Source organism: Tamandua tetradactyla, chromosome 4, assembly GCF_023851605.1.
Source record: "Tamandua tetradactyla isolate mTamTet1 chromosome 4, mTamTet1.pri, whole genome shotgun sequence".
In the NCBI taxonomy this organism is placed as follows: domain Eukaryota; kingdom Metazoa; phylum Chordata; class Mammalia; order Pilosa; family Myrmecophagidae; genus Tamandua; species Tamandua tetradactyla.
This window is the reverse complement of record NC_135330.1, coordinates 93,550,430-93,569,275: the sequence shown is the minus strand read 5'-3', so window position 1 is coordinate 93,569,275 and position 18,846 is coordinate 93,550,430. Positions and strand designations below refer to the sequence as shown.

The following is an 18,846-nucleotide window of genomic DNA, read 5'->3' as shown; positions in this document are numbered from 1 at the left end:
CTAACATCTTATCCTTTGATTTATATTTGTCAAATCTTTGTATTGTTTTCACTCTTTCTCTTTTTATCCTTTAAGTTACTCTTACTGGTACTATTCAATACTGTGCCCCTCTCCCATCCTCCAACCCCCATCTTTATTTTCACTTAATGAAGTCCCTTTAGTATTTCTTCTAGGGCCATCTCTTGTTGAGAATTTCTCTCAGACAAAATTTTGTCATTGAAAATTTTGATCACTCCCTTACTTTTTTCAAGGACAATTTGGCTGGTTACAGAATTCTGGGATAGAAGTCTTTCTCTTTGCAGATGTTAAATATATCAAAGACCCATTTTCTTACCTCCTTGTTTATTGTTGAATAGTCCACACTCAGTCTTGTGTGATTTCCCTTTTTTGTGGTGAGTTGCTTCCCTCTTGCTCCTTTTGACATTTTTTCCTTCTCTTCAACATTTGATAGATTGATTAGTATGTGTCTGTAGGAAGGCCTATTTGGATTTATTCTATTTGGGTCCTGTTAATTTTCTTTGATTTGGATACTTATGTCTTTTATAAGGATTGGGAATATTTCCCCCATTACTTCCACAATCTTCTTAACCCTTACTCTTTTCTTCTTCTTTTGTGACACTGATGATTCTATTATTTGTGCTATACATGTTGCTCATTATTTCTCTGAGATCCAATTCAAGTTTGTATATCTGCTTTGCCATTTTTCTTTAGTGCATTGAGATTCAATTTCTCTGTACTCTAGTTCTCCTATTCTTTCTTCTACCTCTTCAAATCTGCTGTTGTGCATCTCTAGCATATTTTTAATTTGGTCTACCATCTCTTTAATCTCTGTGATATCTGCTGTTTTTCCTACTCATTCTTTCAAATTCTTCTTTATGCTCTTCTAGTTTCCTCTTGTAGTTTCTCTTGATATCCTATATGCCATTACCCAACCCACTGTATTTCTTTAGGAGAGTTGTATGAACATCATTGAGTAGTTGTTCCAAAGTCTATTCTCCTATAGTATTTCAATTTTGTCATTTGGATGGACTGTATCTGTCTGTATCTTCATAAGTTTGGTAATTTTCCATTGATTTTGAGTCATTTAATTGTCTTGATTAAGTTACCATGGAAGTCGATGTCCCTCAGTATGAGGTTTTCATTTGCTTGAATTTGTGTTGAAGTTCTCCTTTAGCTTTTGGTTTATTAGTATTTCCTGGCCAAATCAAGTCCCAAACCTCAGGCAAGGGATGCCACTCTACTCGTGGATCTCGGAAGCTAGAGTGTCAGACTGCACTTTCTGTTTCTTACCAGCAGATGGTGCTCTTGGGCTTCATCTTCCCTATAGGACTTCCTCTCCCCAAATACAGTATCCCTGTGAGACAGATGGAGACCTGGTGCAATTCCAGCCAAATCCCTTCCTCCTGGTGTGAGCATTAAGCTTCCAACCTCATAGCTGATGATTAGGCAGTGTGCACTTCATTGGAGATACTTCTTGTGGGCCTGATTAGGCTGGTGTTCCCCAGGTCCCTCCTTGGAATTACCTGGGGTTGTAGGGCTGGTTATGGCAGTTGCTAGTGTACACAGTCAATCAGAAATGCACGCTGGCTAAGCTTGTCAATGATACAAGCTTTCTGGCCCAGTGGGCGGGAAATGGAGGCACAGGGACTTGGGCTGTGGTTTAGGTTGTAGCATGAGGCACAAGTGGGGTGCAATGCATTGTTGGTGAGGTTGTGTGTCATGGGGCAGTGTTTGGGTGGGCATATGGTGGTGTGCAGGGCATGGGGTGGGGTCCAGCCACAGGATATGCCCTAGGGCTATGCATGATGAGGGTTGGTGTGCAGGTGTCTGGGTGTGTGGGATGTTGGCCAGAGACTCAAGGATGGTTGGGTGAAGTGCATACAGGGCTCAGAGATTGTAGACAGTATGTGGCATGTTGGATGTAGAGGGAAGGCATTGCAGGAGATAGGCTGCAGGGGCAGTGTACATATTTGGGGGTATGTAACAACAGGACTGGTGGGGCTTGAGCGTGTTGTTCACAGGAGGCCAGGATTCAGGTGTGCAGTTATGCATATGCTACAGTGTGCACTGGTGTAGGCATAGGCATTATATTAGTTTGAAAGATGCTGGAATGCAGTACACCAAAAATGGAATGGCTTTTTCAAAGAAGAATTTAATAAATTACATGTTTACAGTTCTAAGAAAGTGAAAGTGTCCAAATTAAGGCACCAACAAGAAGTTACCTTCTCTCAAGAAGGCTAATGGGTCTAGAACATCTGTCAGCTGGGAAATCATGTGACTGGCATCTATCGATCCCTTGCTTTTGGGCTCTAAATTGTTTTAGCCTCCATTCCTTTGGGGGTTCCTCACTTTTATTCTGAGGCTGGCTTTCATCTCTTGGCTTCCCTTAGCTCTCTCATGTTTTGGTTTGCTTAACATCATATGGTGATGTGTGCTGGGCTCAATATATCTCCAAACATCTGCTTCTCTGTTCTCTAAATGTCTCTTCTGTGTCAGTTCTGCTCTGAAGTTTCTGTTGGCTCTCTCTCTGAAGGCTCTGACTCTCACCAAAATGTTTACTCTTTTAAAGGATTCCAGTAAACTAATCAAGACCCACCTGAAATAGGTGGAGTTAAATCTCTAATCAAAAATTTACACCACATTACTTCCCTAACCAAATGGAATAGGTCTATCTCTCCCTCCAAATTTTCTCCAGCACTTGTATCTCTCAGTTCATTTTTCAGCAGTTTTAGTCACACAACTTAGAACACAACCTAAGGTTGAATCAGGATTATAATATGGGCTTTGTGGGGTAAATAATTCCTTCAAACTAGCAGAGGTGGGTTGAGTACATTGGTGGTGGAGTGTGGAGGTTGGGGTGCAGGACATGGGGTGTCATTTTGGGGCCATCTCCATCCATTACAAAACATGACCATTGCCATGATAAACACCAATGTGCAAATGTCCACTCATGTCCATGCTCTTAGGTCCTCAAAGTATACATCTAAGTGCAGGGTTGCAAGCATGACAACTCACACCTAGCTTCCTGTGGAGTCACTGCTCTCTAGATTGTTTGCACCACATTACTTTCCTGACCACAGGGAAAAGGTCCATCTCCCTCTCCAAATTTTCCCCAGCATTTGCATCTCTTAGTTCACTTTTAACCAGTTTTGTTCACACATCATACAACACAACCTAAGTAAAATTCAATGGTTTCTGTTATAATCACATGGCCTTGGTCTTACCAGCACAATCTAAGAGTTTCCATTTCCTTTGCAAAGTAGCCTATACCCTTCTCTCATATCCCCTGGTTATTGACATTTAGCTTTGTCATATTGTTGTTACATTCAATGGATAGATATTGTAATTTTGCTGTTAACTAGAGGATTCGTTTCAATTGACTGTATTTTTCACCACATGGCATCCCATTTTAAACACCTTGCAGTATGGACATTCATTTGTTATCCTACATATTCACGTATCTGTCCATTTAATCACCATCATTGCCCACTCTAGACAATGGTAGACTATACTTTCCCAGTCCTTACCCCTCTATCTTTTCTTCTTTGTGTCATACATGACAACAGCCCTCCTCCCTTAACCATACTCACACTCAGTTATGCTCAGAGTACTTACAATATTGTGCTACCATCAAATAGTACTGTGCTATCCATTTCTGGATTGTTACAATCAGTCCTGTTGAACATTCTGTACTCCTTCCTCACTAAATGCCAAATCTCTACCCTCTTTCTTTCTCCTGATAATCTGTGTTCTTAAATTTAACCCTCCAAGTAAACTCATTAATATTAACTCCTGTTAATAAGAACACAATTTGTCCTTTTTTATATGGCTAGTTTCATTTAGCATATGTCATCGAGGTTCATCCACATTGTTGCAGTTTCATGACTTTAGTCTGTCTTTAGCTGCATAAAATATCCATCATATGTATGTACACATTTGCTTAGCCACTTGTCCATTGATGGACATTTGGGATACTTCCATCTCTTGACAAACTTTAACAATGTCGCTACAAACATCGGTGTGAAAATGTGGAATGGGATTGTTGGGTCATATAACAATTCTATACTTTGCTTCCTTAGGAACAGCCAATGTGCTTTTGAGTGTTTACATCATTCAATGTTCTCACCCACATGAATAAGTGTGCTTCTTTCCCCACATTCACTCCAGCATTTGCAGTTTTCTGTTTTTTTGATAATAAGTAATATGGTTTGGATATCCATTTTCCTAATAGCAAGTGAAGTTGAGCATATTTTATGTTTTTAAGTCATTTGTATTTCCCCTTCTGAAAAAATGTCTGTCCATGTTTTTGCCCATTTTTAAATTGGGTTCCTTGTTTTTTGTTGTTGTTGAGTTGTAGCACTTAATTTTGAAGAAATTCCATTTAGCTATTTCTATTTTCATTGCTCATTATTTTGGGTTAAAATTCTACAAAACCACCTCCTATAACAAAATCTGTAAGATATTTCCCTACATTTTTTCCTAAACATTTTCTGGTCTTAGCTTTAATTTTTAGAGCTTTGATACTTGGTTTTTGTATAAGGTGTGAGATAAGAAGTCTTCGTTCATTTTTGTTTATGGATATCCATTTTTCCAAGGACCATTTAATGAAATGGCTGCTCTGTTCCATTTCAATTGGCTCGACAGTCTTATGAAAGATCAACTGTGTATAGATGATAGGGTCTATTTCTGAATACTCAATTCAATTCCATTGGTTAGTATATCTATCTTTATGCCAGTGTCATGCTGTTTTGACCACTGTACCTTGTAGTATGCTTAAGAGTCAGGCAGTATGAAAACTCCCACTTCATTCCTCTTTTTCAAGATACTGTCCCTTATAAATAAATTTGGTTTATGATTTTTATATTTCAGGAAAGCATGTTGTTGTGATTTTAATCAGTACTGCTTTGAAAGTATAAGTTAATTAGGGTAGAATTTATATCTTAATTATATTTAGTCTTCCAATCCATGAACACAGTGTGTCCTTCCATTTATTTGTTTTTTTCTGATTTATTTTAGAAATTTCTTGTCATTTTCCTTTGTTTAGTCTTTTGGGGGCTTGGTCAAATTTCTTCATAAATATTTTATTGTTTTTTGGTATTGTTAATGGAATTTTTTTCTTGATTCCTCCTAAGATAGCTTACTACAAGTGTATAGAAACATTACCGATTTTGGGGTGCTGATCTTGTTCCCTACTACTTTGCTGCACTCATTTATTTACTCTAATAGCTTTCCTGTAGATTTTTCAGGAATTTTGACATATATTATCATGACATCTGCAAACAGTGAAAGTTTTACTTCTTCCTTTCCAATTTTTATATCTTTTATTTATTTTTCTTGTCTAATTGTTGTAGGCAGAATTTTCAGCACAATGTTGAATAACAATGGTGATAGTAGGCATCCTTGCCTTGTTCTTGGTCTCAGAGGGAAAACTTTCAGCCTTTTCTGAGTATGATGTTAGCTGGGGGGTTTCATATATTCCCTTTATCATGTTTCATAAGTTCTTTGCTCTTTCTCCTTTTCAATATATGCATTTAGGACATTCTATTTCCCTCTCAGCACTGACTTTGCTGCATCTTTTGAGTTTTCAAATGCTGTGTTTTAATTTTCCCTTTACTTGAGATATTTGCTGATTTCTCATGTAATTTTTTCCTTGACCCACTTGTTGTTTAATAATATGTTGTTTAGCCTCCGTATATTTATGAATGTCCAGGGCTTCCACCTGTTAATGATTTTCAACTTCATTCCGTTATCATCGAAGAAAATGTTTTGTATAATTTCAATCTTTTGAAATTTATTGAAACTTATTTTAAGACCTAATATGTGATCTAGTGTGAAGAATGATCCATGAGCAATTGAGAGAAATATGTATTCTTCTTTTATGAGTATAATGTTTTGTAAATGTTTCTTATTTAGGTCAATTACTGTATTATTCAAAATCACTGTTTCCTTATTTTCAGTCTAGACATTCAATCCATTCATGAGAGCAGTATATCGAAAATTCCAACTATTTTGTAAAGGGTCTTACTTCTCCCTTCGATGTTATCAGCACACACCCCATGTATTTGGTGTTACTCTGGTTCAGTGCATAGATATTTATAATTTTTATCATGATTCTTGATGAATTGTTCCTATAATTAATGCACAGTGTCTTTCTTTGCCCCTTTTAATTGTTTTTCATATGAAGACTAATATATAATATATTAAAATAGTTATCTGTGCTCTTTACTAGTTTTCGATTGGGTGAAATATCTTTTTCATTTTTTCACTTTCAATCTGTTTCTGTCCTTGGGTCTAAACTGATTCCCTTGTGGAGAGCATATAGTTTGGTCTTGTTTTACAATCCATTTTTACAGTCTATATCTTTTGATTGGGGACTTTAATCCATTAACATTTAATGTTATTACAATAAAGCCAGTACTTTCTGCTAACACCTTGTCTTTGGGATTTTTAGAGGTCATAAATTTTTTTCTCTTTTTACCCTTACTGATAGATTTAATTCTATGCTCTTCTCCTGACATGTCTCTCCTGTGTTTTCCTGTTTGTAATGCTACATTTAGGATTTCTCATAGCACTGGTCCTTTAGCTACACCCTTTTCAAGTAACTATTTGTCTGAAAATATTTTAAATTCTTATTCAATTTTGAATGACAGTTTTGTTGTGAATGGAATTCTAGTTGACAGATTTTCTCTTTCATAATCTTAAATAAATCATATCATTGCCATCTTACCTGCATGACTTGTACTGAGATATCTGCACATAATCTCATCATGCTTACACTGTATATGATGGATCAATTTTCTCTTCCTATTTTCAGATTCTCTGTCCTTTACTTTTGACAATCTAATTAGTAAGTATCTTTGTGGAGATTTATGTGGATATATTCTTTTAGGGTATGCTGCATTCTTGGATCTGTAATTTTGTATCTTTCATAAGAGATGAAGTTTTCAGTGAGTATTTCATCCATTAATCTTTCTGTCCCTTTTTTCTCTTCTCCTTCTGAGGCACCCCTAGCACACATGTTCCTGTGCTTTGTGTTGTCATTTAATTGACAATGAAATGAAACGTAATGATTAATAATTAAAGAGTAAATAAACACTTATTATACCTATATCACATACCAATTAACAGGTAATCAGGCTTCATAAGCTTAATTTCACTAAATTAATAAAATTAGTTCAATTTAATAAAATTTTTTAGATTATTTATTTTCTAGAAGTGTAATCGAAAAACAAATTGAAGTTAGGCCTCAAACCACATCCATAGCAGTACTCAAAAACAGAAAGTTATAGCTGTCATAGCAAAAGCAACGTAATTTTTAAAGCTGGATCCATGTCTCATTCCCAGCTCCAGGGGAGTCAAAATTCTATTCTGACTTCCTGATCCAATTTTACTGGATGACCCACTCAGCCTATCTGATTTCCAGACTCAGAACTGGAAACATTTTTTCTATTTGTATCTTAGTAAGGCACCAAGGTTCTTGTTTGCAGGCAAATAGAGAAAAATTTGGTCACAAAGCTTCAAGACTAAAAGAGTCTAGCAGCCACAAGAGGCTTGATTACAATGCTCACTCATCATAGTGTTCTAGAACTTTGGGTATTTAGATGCCTTCTCCTCTTAGGAACTTTCTGGGGATGCCAAATTGATACCAGTGAAATTGTTGAGTTCACTGCTTAATTGCTCAAATGGTCAAACCCTTCTTGGGATGGGCAGTATTTAAGAAGAGAAAGAACTTACTGTCAGACATGTAACAGAAGATCAGATGACCTATAAGTCTAAAAATACACCTCCATGAACTTCAATACTTCTGATCACTGTATAGTACTAAATCATGGACTAGTTTTATGATAGTGAGCAAAATGACTCAAGATGTCAAGTTTAGTGGTGGTCTAATTATTGAGCATGAACAGGTTGATTATATGCTTGGTCACAGAAACTGTGTAAGAAAATAGTTGCCTTGATACTATGACTGGCATAATTTCTAGTATTATAATGAGGTATAGGTCACTTATAGGTAAAATTGAAGTTACCCTACATGTCAGGTGGGCCAATTTTGCTTAGATCCAGCTTCATCTACCAAGATAGTTTTGGAGTTGTATTGGGTTAGATTTGGGCAGTCAAGGCTCTTCAGTAATAAATATTAAGGGATACCTTTAGTGATCATAAGACTCTAAATTTGAAAAACAAGATAAATGGGCACAAGTGAGTATCAGCCACACAGTTTTTTCAGCCCTAGGTCTGAATGTCCTCACCCCACTCCTGTGAGAAGTAGCAGTGAGAGGTCTGCTCCCTGAATGGGGGAAGGCTAAAGACTGGGACAACTGAGGATATTCTTCAAAACATATAAATTAGAGGACACATACCCATATTGAGGCAGACTTTTGCTGTAAAAAAGGGAGAAATGGTACCTGCAGTCCACCTAACCTGATGAGGTGCAGCCTGTGCTCTGAAGGCACATACCTATGAGGATGGTTATGTCACTGAATAGGGAGTACAAGGGTAGTGTAGTGGCAGAATTCTCACCTGCCATTTGGGAGTCCAGGGTTCAATTCCTACCCCATGCACTTTCCCCAAAACAAACAAGCAAACAAATGAAAAACCGAACAAAAACAAAAATTCCACAAATGGTGCTGCAATAAGGGGATACTCACATGGGAAAAAAATGAAATGTGACCCTGCCATACAGCATATAAAGAAAAAAAGTTATCGAACAATGCCATCCACTGAGCAGAACAAAGAATGCAAAAGAACTGGATGAGTTTTTCAGAGACTACCCCCAACATTATTTCAGGCTGACTGGAACAGGTCTATACCCACTGCATGGCAACCCAACACTGTTTTGGCTAATAAACATGGATGACCCAACTATTAATGCAGTGACCTTAAACAATCCTAGGTCTTTAGGATGAGAAATGGAGCAACAATGGGAGAAAGCAGGCTTCTTTTTCCCACAGAGACGTTGCTGTAGTGCTCAGTGTCTGCTCCCATCCCTGAGGCCAAACACTGTACATGCTGGTTCTGGAGGTGACTGAGTAGAAGAAAAAAACTGAAACTGGCTGGTGAAAGAGATGAACAGATGGAGATCAAACCTGACCAATAGGAAAATCCCAGACAAAGAAATAAAAGGACCTCTATAATAAACTAAACATGAAAATCAGATACATTGACACAAGCAAAAGTCACAACTTATAGCAGTAAAAATGAAGATCTGTCCCAACCAAAGGAACAAGCTAACCCCTCAACTGAGATTCATGAATTGAAATAAATATTTAATGATGCTAGAATATATCTTCTAAATCAATTCAATGAGTTGAAGGAAAACATGAAAAAAACATGAAGGTTATAAAGAAAACACAAGGTGACCATACTGAAGAACTTGAGAGCCTGAAAAAACTGATGGCAGATTTATGAGAATGAAAGAAAATATGTAAGTGATTAAAAGCAAAATGAGGACATACAGCAGCAGATTTTAAGAGGCAGAACAAAGAAATAGTGAACCAGAAGGTAGGATATCTGAAATTGCATGCACAAAATAAGATAGGGAAAAATGGAAAAATTTGAGCAGGCTCTTAGGGAACAGAATGACAATATGAATGAATATACATGCTATGAGTGTTTCATAAGGAGAAGAGAGAGGAAAATGGGCAGAAAGAAAAATTGTGAAGATAATCAATGAAAATTTCCCAACTCTTATAATTGATATAATACTATTGGTCCAAGAAGTGTAGCATACCCTAAACAGAATAGATCTAAATAGACCTATGCCTAGACACTTAATAATCAGATGGATAAAAATAAAGACAGAGAATTCTGAAAACAGCAGGAGAAAAGCACATACATTTTCCCTTTCACATACAAGTTTTGAAATGAGAAACAACAGACCCAGCTGATGTTAGCCATGGGACTTCTAACCAGACACAGGTGTGGCAGATCCATTTGGCCTTTCCTGAATCAAGGTAACTTTCTCTGGATGCTTCAGTTTGGATATTTTTAGAGCATTAGAACCATAAACTTGCAACTTAATTTCCTTTTTAAATTGTTTATACATTCCATTTCTCATATGTTGCATTCCAGCAGCTTTAACAAACTAAAACAGATTTGGTGACAGGGAAGTGGGGGCACTACTGCATTTTGCGAATAACAAATATTTTTAAATGTTTTTTCAATGATAAAAAAAATATTCCCAAAGAATTGTGAACAGTTTGAAAGAGAGGGCCTGCAATGCCTGTTCTAGTTTGCTAGCTGCTGGACTGCAACACACCAGAGACAGATTGGCTTTTAATGAAAGGGAATTTGTTTTGTTAGTTCTTCAGATGAAAGACAGCTAACTTTCCACTGAAGTTCTTTCTTACCTGGGAAGGCACAGGATGGTCTCTTCTAGCCTTCTCTCCAGACCTCTGGGTTGCAACAACTTTCCCTGGGGTGATTTCTTTCTGCATCTCCCAAGGCCTGGGCTGAGCTGCGAGTGCTGAGATGAGGTATGCTGAGCTGCTTGGGCTGTGCTACATTGGGCTCTCTCATTTAAGCACAAGCCAATTAAGTGAAACGTCATTCATTGCAGCAGGCACACCCCCTAACTGACTGCAGTTGTAAATCAGCAACAGATGAGGTTCACATAGCATTAGCTTATGTCCACAGCAACAGAATTAGGTGTCTTCACCTGGCCGGTGGATGGCTGAATCTAACTACCACAATGCCTTAAATTGAATTTTGGTAGAATTGTGGACTCTAAGGATGATTCTGATAAAACCTTAAACAGAAGTGATGCTTGTGTTATTGCAAACTTGAAGGAAGGTGTTCCTTGTTCTAAAGTGGCAGATAATTTAGCCAAGTTGTTTCCTGATTTGGGCTGGAAGTTAGAATTTAAAATTGGCAAGCTGTGGTACTTAATGGAAGAGATTTCCAAACTAAATTTGGAAAATGCTGGCTGGTTCCTTGTAGAAGTGTCCCACATGATGATTTAACCAAACTTGGAAACAGTGAGCCATTTCAGAGAAAGCCAGAATTGGAGATGGAGCTATCCAGGAAGGATTTCTGCAGAGTCCTATAATCTTATGGCTTTGATGCTTACATACTAAATAGAAAACCAAGAAGAGTATTGTGGTATCAGGATAATCAGAAACAATGCCAGTATGGACAGAAAGGGATAGAAAAGGACAAATTGAAAAAAATTGACTTCAGGAGCAGAACCATGGAAATTAAAATATGAAGCAAAGAAACCTTGGTCCAGAAGAGTGGACCCACCTATCCACATGGAGAGGCTGAGTTTGCCCCAAAGGCAGAAGCAGGCCTTCTGTCTCCAAGAGTTTTGGTGTCTCAGGCTTGTGAGCGGGTGGAGCATGTTCCCTGAGAATTAGCAAGAGCCTTGTTGATGCCCCACTGATTTGAGGGGTTGAGCATGTGCCTAGGAGAGGACAGAGAGCTGGGGTGCTGCCCTGATAATTGGGGATGGTAAAGCTGAGATAAAGTTAGTCTCTCCAGTGTCCCACAAGGTAGCATACCACATTCCAGGGCTTGGAGTGAGAAAGGCTGCTGCATAGGCTTTTAGGAAGGGTGAGACTGATACTTTCTAGAACCCTGAGGATAACTGACTCTCAGACTTTGAAGCCTAGTGGAGTTTGCCCTGCAGATTTTTGAAACTGTTTGGGACATGTGTCTACTGTGATCTTTCCAATATCTACCTATGGAAATGGGAATATGCACCTTATGACTATCCCTCCTTTATAAATTGGCAGCATAAAATTCCTGAGTTTTACAGGACCAAGAGTTAGAGAAGAATTTTGCCTTGGTACAACTCATGCCTATAACTAACCTTGATGAAATTTTGTGTGGGGCTTGACTTTGTATCATATTTGTATTGTTACCAAAATGGTTTAAGGCTTTGGAATATTGTAATGGATTGAATGTATTTTGTAAATAGAAAGAACATGTCTGTTTGGGATCCAGAGGATGAAATGTGCCAGTTTGAAACTATTATGTGCCATAAAGAAAAGCCATGCTTTTAAATTGCCATTCAATAATGCTCATTGGGATCTTTTGAATAATTTGCTTCCATTGAGATCTGACACACCCAGTTGTGGGTAGGACCTTTCGAATAGGTGGTTTCCACAGAGATGTGTCTCCACCCATTTAAGTTTGGGTTGCCTACTGGGGCCCCTTAAGAGTGAAAAAGCTTGGAGAAAGCTTCAGAACCCATGCAGTCAGAGACCTTTGGAGATGAGGAAAGAAAACAACCTTCAGGAAAATGCTTGAAATTAGAAGCTGAAGACTCCACGAGATGCCAGTCACATGCCTTCCCAGCTGACAGAGGTGTTCCAGACCCATCAGCCTTTCTTGAATCAAGGTACTGTTCACTGGATGCTTTAGTTTGGACATTTTTATAGCCTCAGATCTGTACATTTTCAACCTAATAAATTTCCTTTGTAAATTTCAACTTAATAAATTTCCTTTTCAAAAGCCATTCTATTTCTTGTTTATTGCATTCTTTCAGATTTAATAAATTAAAACAGGGTGTTTTACATAACTCTTACAAATTCTATTTTGGTTTCATTTATACAGAAAAAAGTTGTGTTTGCTTTACCTTATTTACCTTCTTTTGTGGCATGAATTAGGTCCCACACAAAGATGTTCATGTCCTAAATTTTGTCCTTTGAAAAAGAACTCATTTGTAAATAAGATCTTCAAAGATCCTATTACTTAAAGTGAGGGCAAGTCAAATCAGTGTGTATTTAATGCAATACTGCTAGACGTCTTATAAGCAAAATAAATTTGTTAGAAGGGTAAAGAGAGGGAGAGAAATATTCATATGGCAAAGGCAGAATTTGAGTTATATAATGCTGGAATTCCACAACCATAATTCTACAGCTTTTAGAGAAAGCGTGAAGCTGCCAACATTTTAATTTTGAACTTAGAGCTTCCAAACATATACAGCTTTGTATTTTGTTTTAAAATGCCTAAAATTTAAAATTTTCTGCCTCAGGATCATTTATATTTTTGATTGAATGCATACCTCTATTATGATTTCATTACCTAAAATAAAACAGCATTTGAATTAGACAGATATGTTGAAAAATACATTGAAAACTTTACATAAGTACTATGAAATCCTTCAGAGTTAACATTTTTGTCAACTTTGTCTAAATAATGAAATTGTGATCATTTTCAAAATTTAATAAAATATTATATTTATCTCAATATTTTGATTTACACTTATTTATCACAATTACCTAAGATTTTGCTAAATTGTGATTTTACCTTTCTGATTTATTGAATGATTTTATTTTCCTATTTTTATAAATCAATAAGAAATTTCACATTAACTATTTTATGTATTCCCAATATATTTTTAGAACTGTAGATGAACAAATGCAGTAACAGATTTCTCAATATGCCAGAAGTCTATATAATAGATATATAATAAAATTGCTATACTTTGAAATAAGACTTTGTGCCACATACTTAAAAATTCATTTAACAAGTGAAAAATGTGAAAACACTTTGTTAAAAATGTTTTAACAAAAATCAAATGTGTAGATGATAATTGGCCACACAGATTTAAAAAATATATATATGGAACTTGAATATATTGAAGCAGTTTATTGATTAAACAAAACACTAAAAAATGAAGATATAAGATAGAAGATGAAAACATAAATAGACCTGAAAAACATGAATATTGCACAGAGAATTAAATGAAATTTCATATACATACACACACTTACACATATGGGCAAAATTTAAGATATAGCAAGTTTATTATTATGGAGAATAGAGAATAAAAGAAGAAAATGGCTGACATTTCTGTAAAACTATAAAACATGTGAATGCATGTGTTCAGAAACAGAAAAACATTTCAATTAGGATATAGAAAAAGGAATAAATATCTGGTGTGTAGACATTTTTGCTTACCCCTTCAAAGCTACCTTTTGTCTTTCTCAAGTCTTTTTTGTTAACTGGAGTCTAAAAAAATTGGACTGCAACAAAGAGCTTTCTGCTCTTGGTTTTGTTGAATATGGCCAAGAGGTGACTACTGGTTTGAGACTCTAATGTACAGAAGAGGAGCCATGTTCCTCTAATCATGATTCAATGTTGCAGGGGCAGACCTATTGTTTAGAGTGGAAACTTTGGTTAGGTTGTTTCTCTGGAGATGTAATCCACTCAGTTGTGACTGTGGGCTTTTGATTAGATTATTTCCATGGGGTTGTGACTCCACACATGCAATGTGGACCTTAGTTTACTAGAAACCTCAAAAGAGCCAACACAAGGAAACACTTTGGGAGGAAGACCAGACACAAACATTTGGAGATGTTGGGAGTGCTGACACAGCTGCTTGGAAAGTCATTAGAAACCAGATCCTAACAAACATTGCCAGGGGCCTTCCCTGAGATGCTAAGCAACTCAGAACTTGGAGAAAGCCAATACTGAGAATCTAAGAGAGAGCCTCCAGAAGCTTGGAGAGGAATCCACTGAAATCAGAAGCACAATGCAATGAACCATGAGCAAGGACCTCAGACACCAGCCACACGACTTCCTAGTGGACAGAGAAATCCTAGACACCGTTTGGTTTTTCTTCAGGGTCAAGGTTATCTATCTCTGGATGCCTTAGTTTGGACATTTTTGTGGCCTTAGTACTGTAAACTTGTAACTTAATAAATCCTCTTTATAAATGCCAGCCCATTTCCTGTATATTTCATTCCATCAGCATTAATAAAGTGGAACAAAGGGTCTTTCACAAAATCAGATGGCAGGAGATTAGTGTTTTCAAAAGAGTTTATTCTCAGTTCTTATTTTGTGGATGACCCTGAGGCTGGTAGACTTTTAACTGAAGCTCACTGCTCTTTTCAGGCAGCCCCTCAATCTAGCTCTCACCTCTTATCTCCTTTTTACTTCTTTTTCTTTCCATTCACCATTCTATATTGATGGATATTCTGCAAAGTAAATGACCTTCACACTTCAAAATGTCTTCGATGAATAAAGACTCTGCCTTTTCAAGATTAAAAGGATATATTCAGGGCCGGCTAGAGCCGGGGGCTGGGCGGGGATCGGGCTTGTCAGTGAGGCGGCGGCGGCGGCTCGGCAGGCGGGTTCAGGCTTCGGGGGGCCAGCCGCCGCCTTGATCCTGCTGGAGGTGAACAACCGCATCATCGAGGAGACGCTTGCGCTCAAGTTCGAGAACGCCGCCGCCGGAAACAAACCAGAAGCAGTAGAAGTAACATTTGCAGATTTTGATGGGGTCCTCTATCATATTTCAAATCCTAATGGAGACAAAACAAAAGTGATGGTCAGTATTTCTTTGAAATTCTATAAGGAACTTCAGGCACATGGTGCTGACGAGTTATTAAAGAGGGTGTACGGGAGTTTCTTGGTAAATCCGGAATCAGGATACAATGTCTCTTTGCTATATGACCTTGAAAATCTCCCTGCATCCAAGGATTCAATTGTGCATCAGGCTGGCATGTTGAAACGAAATTGTTTTGCCTCTGTCTTTGAGAAATACTTCCAGTTCCAAGAAGAGGGCAAGGAAGGAGAGAACAGGGCAGTTATCCATTATAGGGATGATGAGACCATGTATGTTGAGTCCAAAAAGGACAGAGTCACAGTAGTCCTCAGCACAGTGTTTAAAGATGACGACGATGTGGTCATTGGAAAGGTATTTATGCCGGAGTTCAAAGAAGGACGCAGAGCCAGCCACACAGCCCCACAGGTCCTGTTCAGCCACAGGGAACCACCTCTGGAGCTGAAAGACACAGATGCCGCTGTGGGTGACAACATTGGCTATATTACTTTTGTGCTGTTCCCTCGCCATACCAATGCCAGTGCCCGAGACAACACCATCAACCTGATTCACACGTTTCGAGACTACCTGCACTATCACATCATGTGCTCTAAGGCCTATATTCACACACGTATGCGGGCAAAAACATCTGACTTCCTTAAGGTGCTGAACCGTGCACGTCCAGATGCTGAGAAAAAAAAAAAAAAGAAATGAAAACAATCACGGGGAAGACGTTTTCATCCCGCTAACTGTTGGGCACAGAAGAAAGAAGTAGCTGGCAGCTGAAGGCTGGAACACTTGCTACTGGATAATCGTAGCTTTTAATGTTGCACCTCTTCAGGTTCTTAAGGAATTCTCCGTTTTGGTTTCATTTTGTACACATTTGGAAAATAATCTGCAGAAACGAGCTGTGCTTGCAAGGACTTCATAGTTCCCAAGAATTAAAAAAAAATACAAAGAATAATTCCACTTGATCAACTTAATTCTTTTTTCTTCCCTCCCTCGCTCCCTTCCCTTCCACCCTCTTTCCCAAGCTCTTTTGCTTTGCAATATGTTACTGGTAATGAGTTGCAGGATAATGCAATCTTAACTTGTTTTCTCCCAAGTATTTGAGTTCAAAACTCCTGTATCTAAAGAAATACGGTTGGGGTCATTAATAAAGAAAATCTTTCTATCTTAAAAAAAAAAAAAGGATATATTCATTGAATGATTGCTTATTGGATATTAAAATGCAGGTATAGATATAGACACAGATATAGATGAAAATTTAAATATAGATATAAGTTGTTATTGAGATATTTTGCAACACTCACATAAGGTATGGAAATGTATAATAATGGTGAATCTAGTGTTTATCTCTTTATGTTATTACTTGTTTTTCAATCTATTGCTATTAATTTATACTTATTTAATCTAGGTTATATATTTTCAATCTGGTCATGGTCACATTTCATGTTTTTTCCATGTAAGTATCCTGTTATTGCAGCACTATTTGTTGAATTTTTGTTTTTTTTTTTCATTTCTTTGTTTGCTTTTTTGTTTTAGGAAGTGCATGGGTGAGGAAATGAATGTGGGCCTCCTGAATGCCAGGAAAGAATTCTACCACTGAATTACACTTACACCCATTTCAATATAGGTTTTCTTTAAGATTATTTTAATTTTACTGCTTTCCTATTGTGCTCAAACACTGTTAATTTGAGTAATAAGAAATGTTTTCAACCATTTTCATGCTTTCTGCTATTAATTCCATTTTTTGATTTAATATTTGTCAATATGTATCTTGGACTGGGAGAGTTCTGTAACTACTGAAAGGCTGGCCTCTGTTCTGAAACCTTCAAAGTAGGACAACAATTTTATCATTGCCTTCACAGTCGAAAAAGTTACATTATATTTTCTATTATTTTTTCAGGACTCACAGTATGTATTCTCTGCCTCAAATCCATTGCCTGAAAATAATTTTCTCCTACATTTTACTCATAACAAGTTTTGCAAAATGATATACATGTTTGGAGAGTTAGCACTATGATACTGTTTATGTTGCTATGTCTAGATGTGCAAGTCCTTACCTTGTTTTAATTTAAAATATAATGTTTTGTGCATTAGACAAAAAAAATACAAATGAAATTAAACAAAATATATTTCTTGTTACAATGACATGTAAAACACATTTATCTCTACTTTTTCCCTTAAAGTAATAAAATGAGAATGAAATTAAGAGAAAATTTGTCCCTACTAAGTCAAAGAAAAGGAGAAAAGAAGCCAGTACAATGTGGAAATAGCGGGTGATTTGTATGATAAGAGAATTCATACAAAGGGGATAAACTACACGTCTGATCTCCACTTCAAGATTGAAGAAATGACTCTCTCCCAACAGAATTGGTGGAATGTAGGGGCTGCAAAGGCTGAAGTGGAGAAGCATCAAATTGCAGAGTAAAAGGCACTGCAAAAGTTGGAGGTGGGAATGAGAGCGATACATTCCTAAGGATATTCAGATATTTAATAATGTGGTGCATTAATTTCTTCTAAAGATAGTCAAATTCTGGTGATGAATCCCCCACAGGCAGAACATTGGACAATCCCTTTTTGGAGCAAATGACTCTTTGGAATAATTGATGTTTAAAACCCTTAAAATCCCTGCAGCACTGGTCAAAGAACTTGAGCTGCTCACAAGCACAGATGGTGCTCATCCTACCACAAATAAATGTCCTCCTCTTAATTATGAACCAACATTTTAGGGTCATAATATGCTTGGGAAAAGTATCTAATTTAAAGGCAGGAACATAAGAAAAATAATATTGACAAAATTAAAAATAAAGAGAAAACAACCATTCCAGATAATAGAAAAAAAACTTAAAACCCGTATTAAATGTTATCATAGGGAAAATATATTAAATTATCCCTCTAATGACATCTAGTAACTCAGTAAACTGAGCTAGTTTTAAATATGTGAAAATTCTCTCTCAGAAATAAAAGTATCCTTATTGATGCTGGAAAAAGTGTTGCTGCACATTCCTAAATGTTGTTACATAATAGAGAAATTAAAATGTAAGAGAATAGTTTTGAAAATGATATCAACAATGAAAGCCAACTAATAAAATTCCAAAACGAAGAAAGAGAAAGGAAAGAGAAGAAAACTATCAAAAAATAAAATAAAAAGATCATTCCTCAGAATGAAATAAATGCATTTTTAAAAAAGGATGTAAAAACCCAGAGCCACAAATTGAAACAAATAAAATTAACTATACTATGGCATATCCTTGTAAAAGTCCAAAGTACTGTAAATAGAGAGACTCTCCTGAGATAATCAAATAAATATATGTAATATAAGTGAAAGTGAATTTATGTAATAAGCCTTGTCTGGGTGGAGGGGAGAGGAGAAACTTGTAAATTTATAGAAAAAAACGGTTATTTGTATAACCAAAGAAGCAATCTATGAGGAGTTGGAATGCTTACATGTTTAGATGGTGTGTTTATTGATTGTTTTGCCCCTCTAAATTGTAATATTATGATTATAGAATTATAGGAATAAAATGAATTTCTTTCAAAAATGAAAGCTAAAAAAAACCATCTTAATC

General features: G+C 36.7%; 1 pseudogene; it reads left to right on the top strand.

The window, feature by feature from the left end:
- The first annotated feature begins 14,491 nt into the window (after window positions 1-14,491).
- Window positions 14,492-16,452, top strand: LOC143680406 (actin-related protein 2/3 complex subunit 2 pseudogene; annotated as a pseudogene).
- Window positions 16,453-18,846: the final 2,394 nt, after the last annotated feature.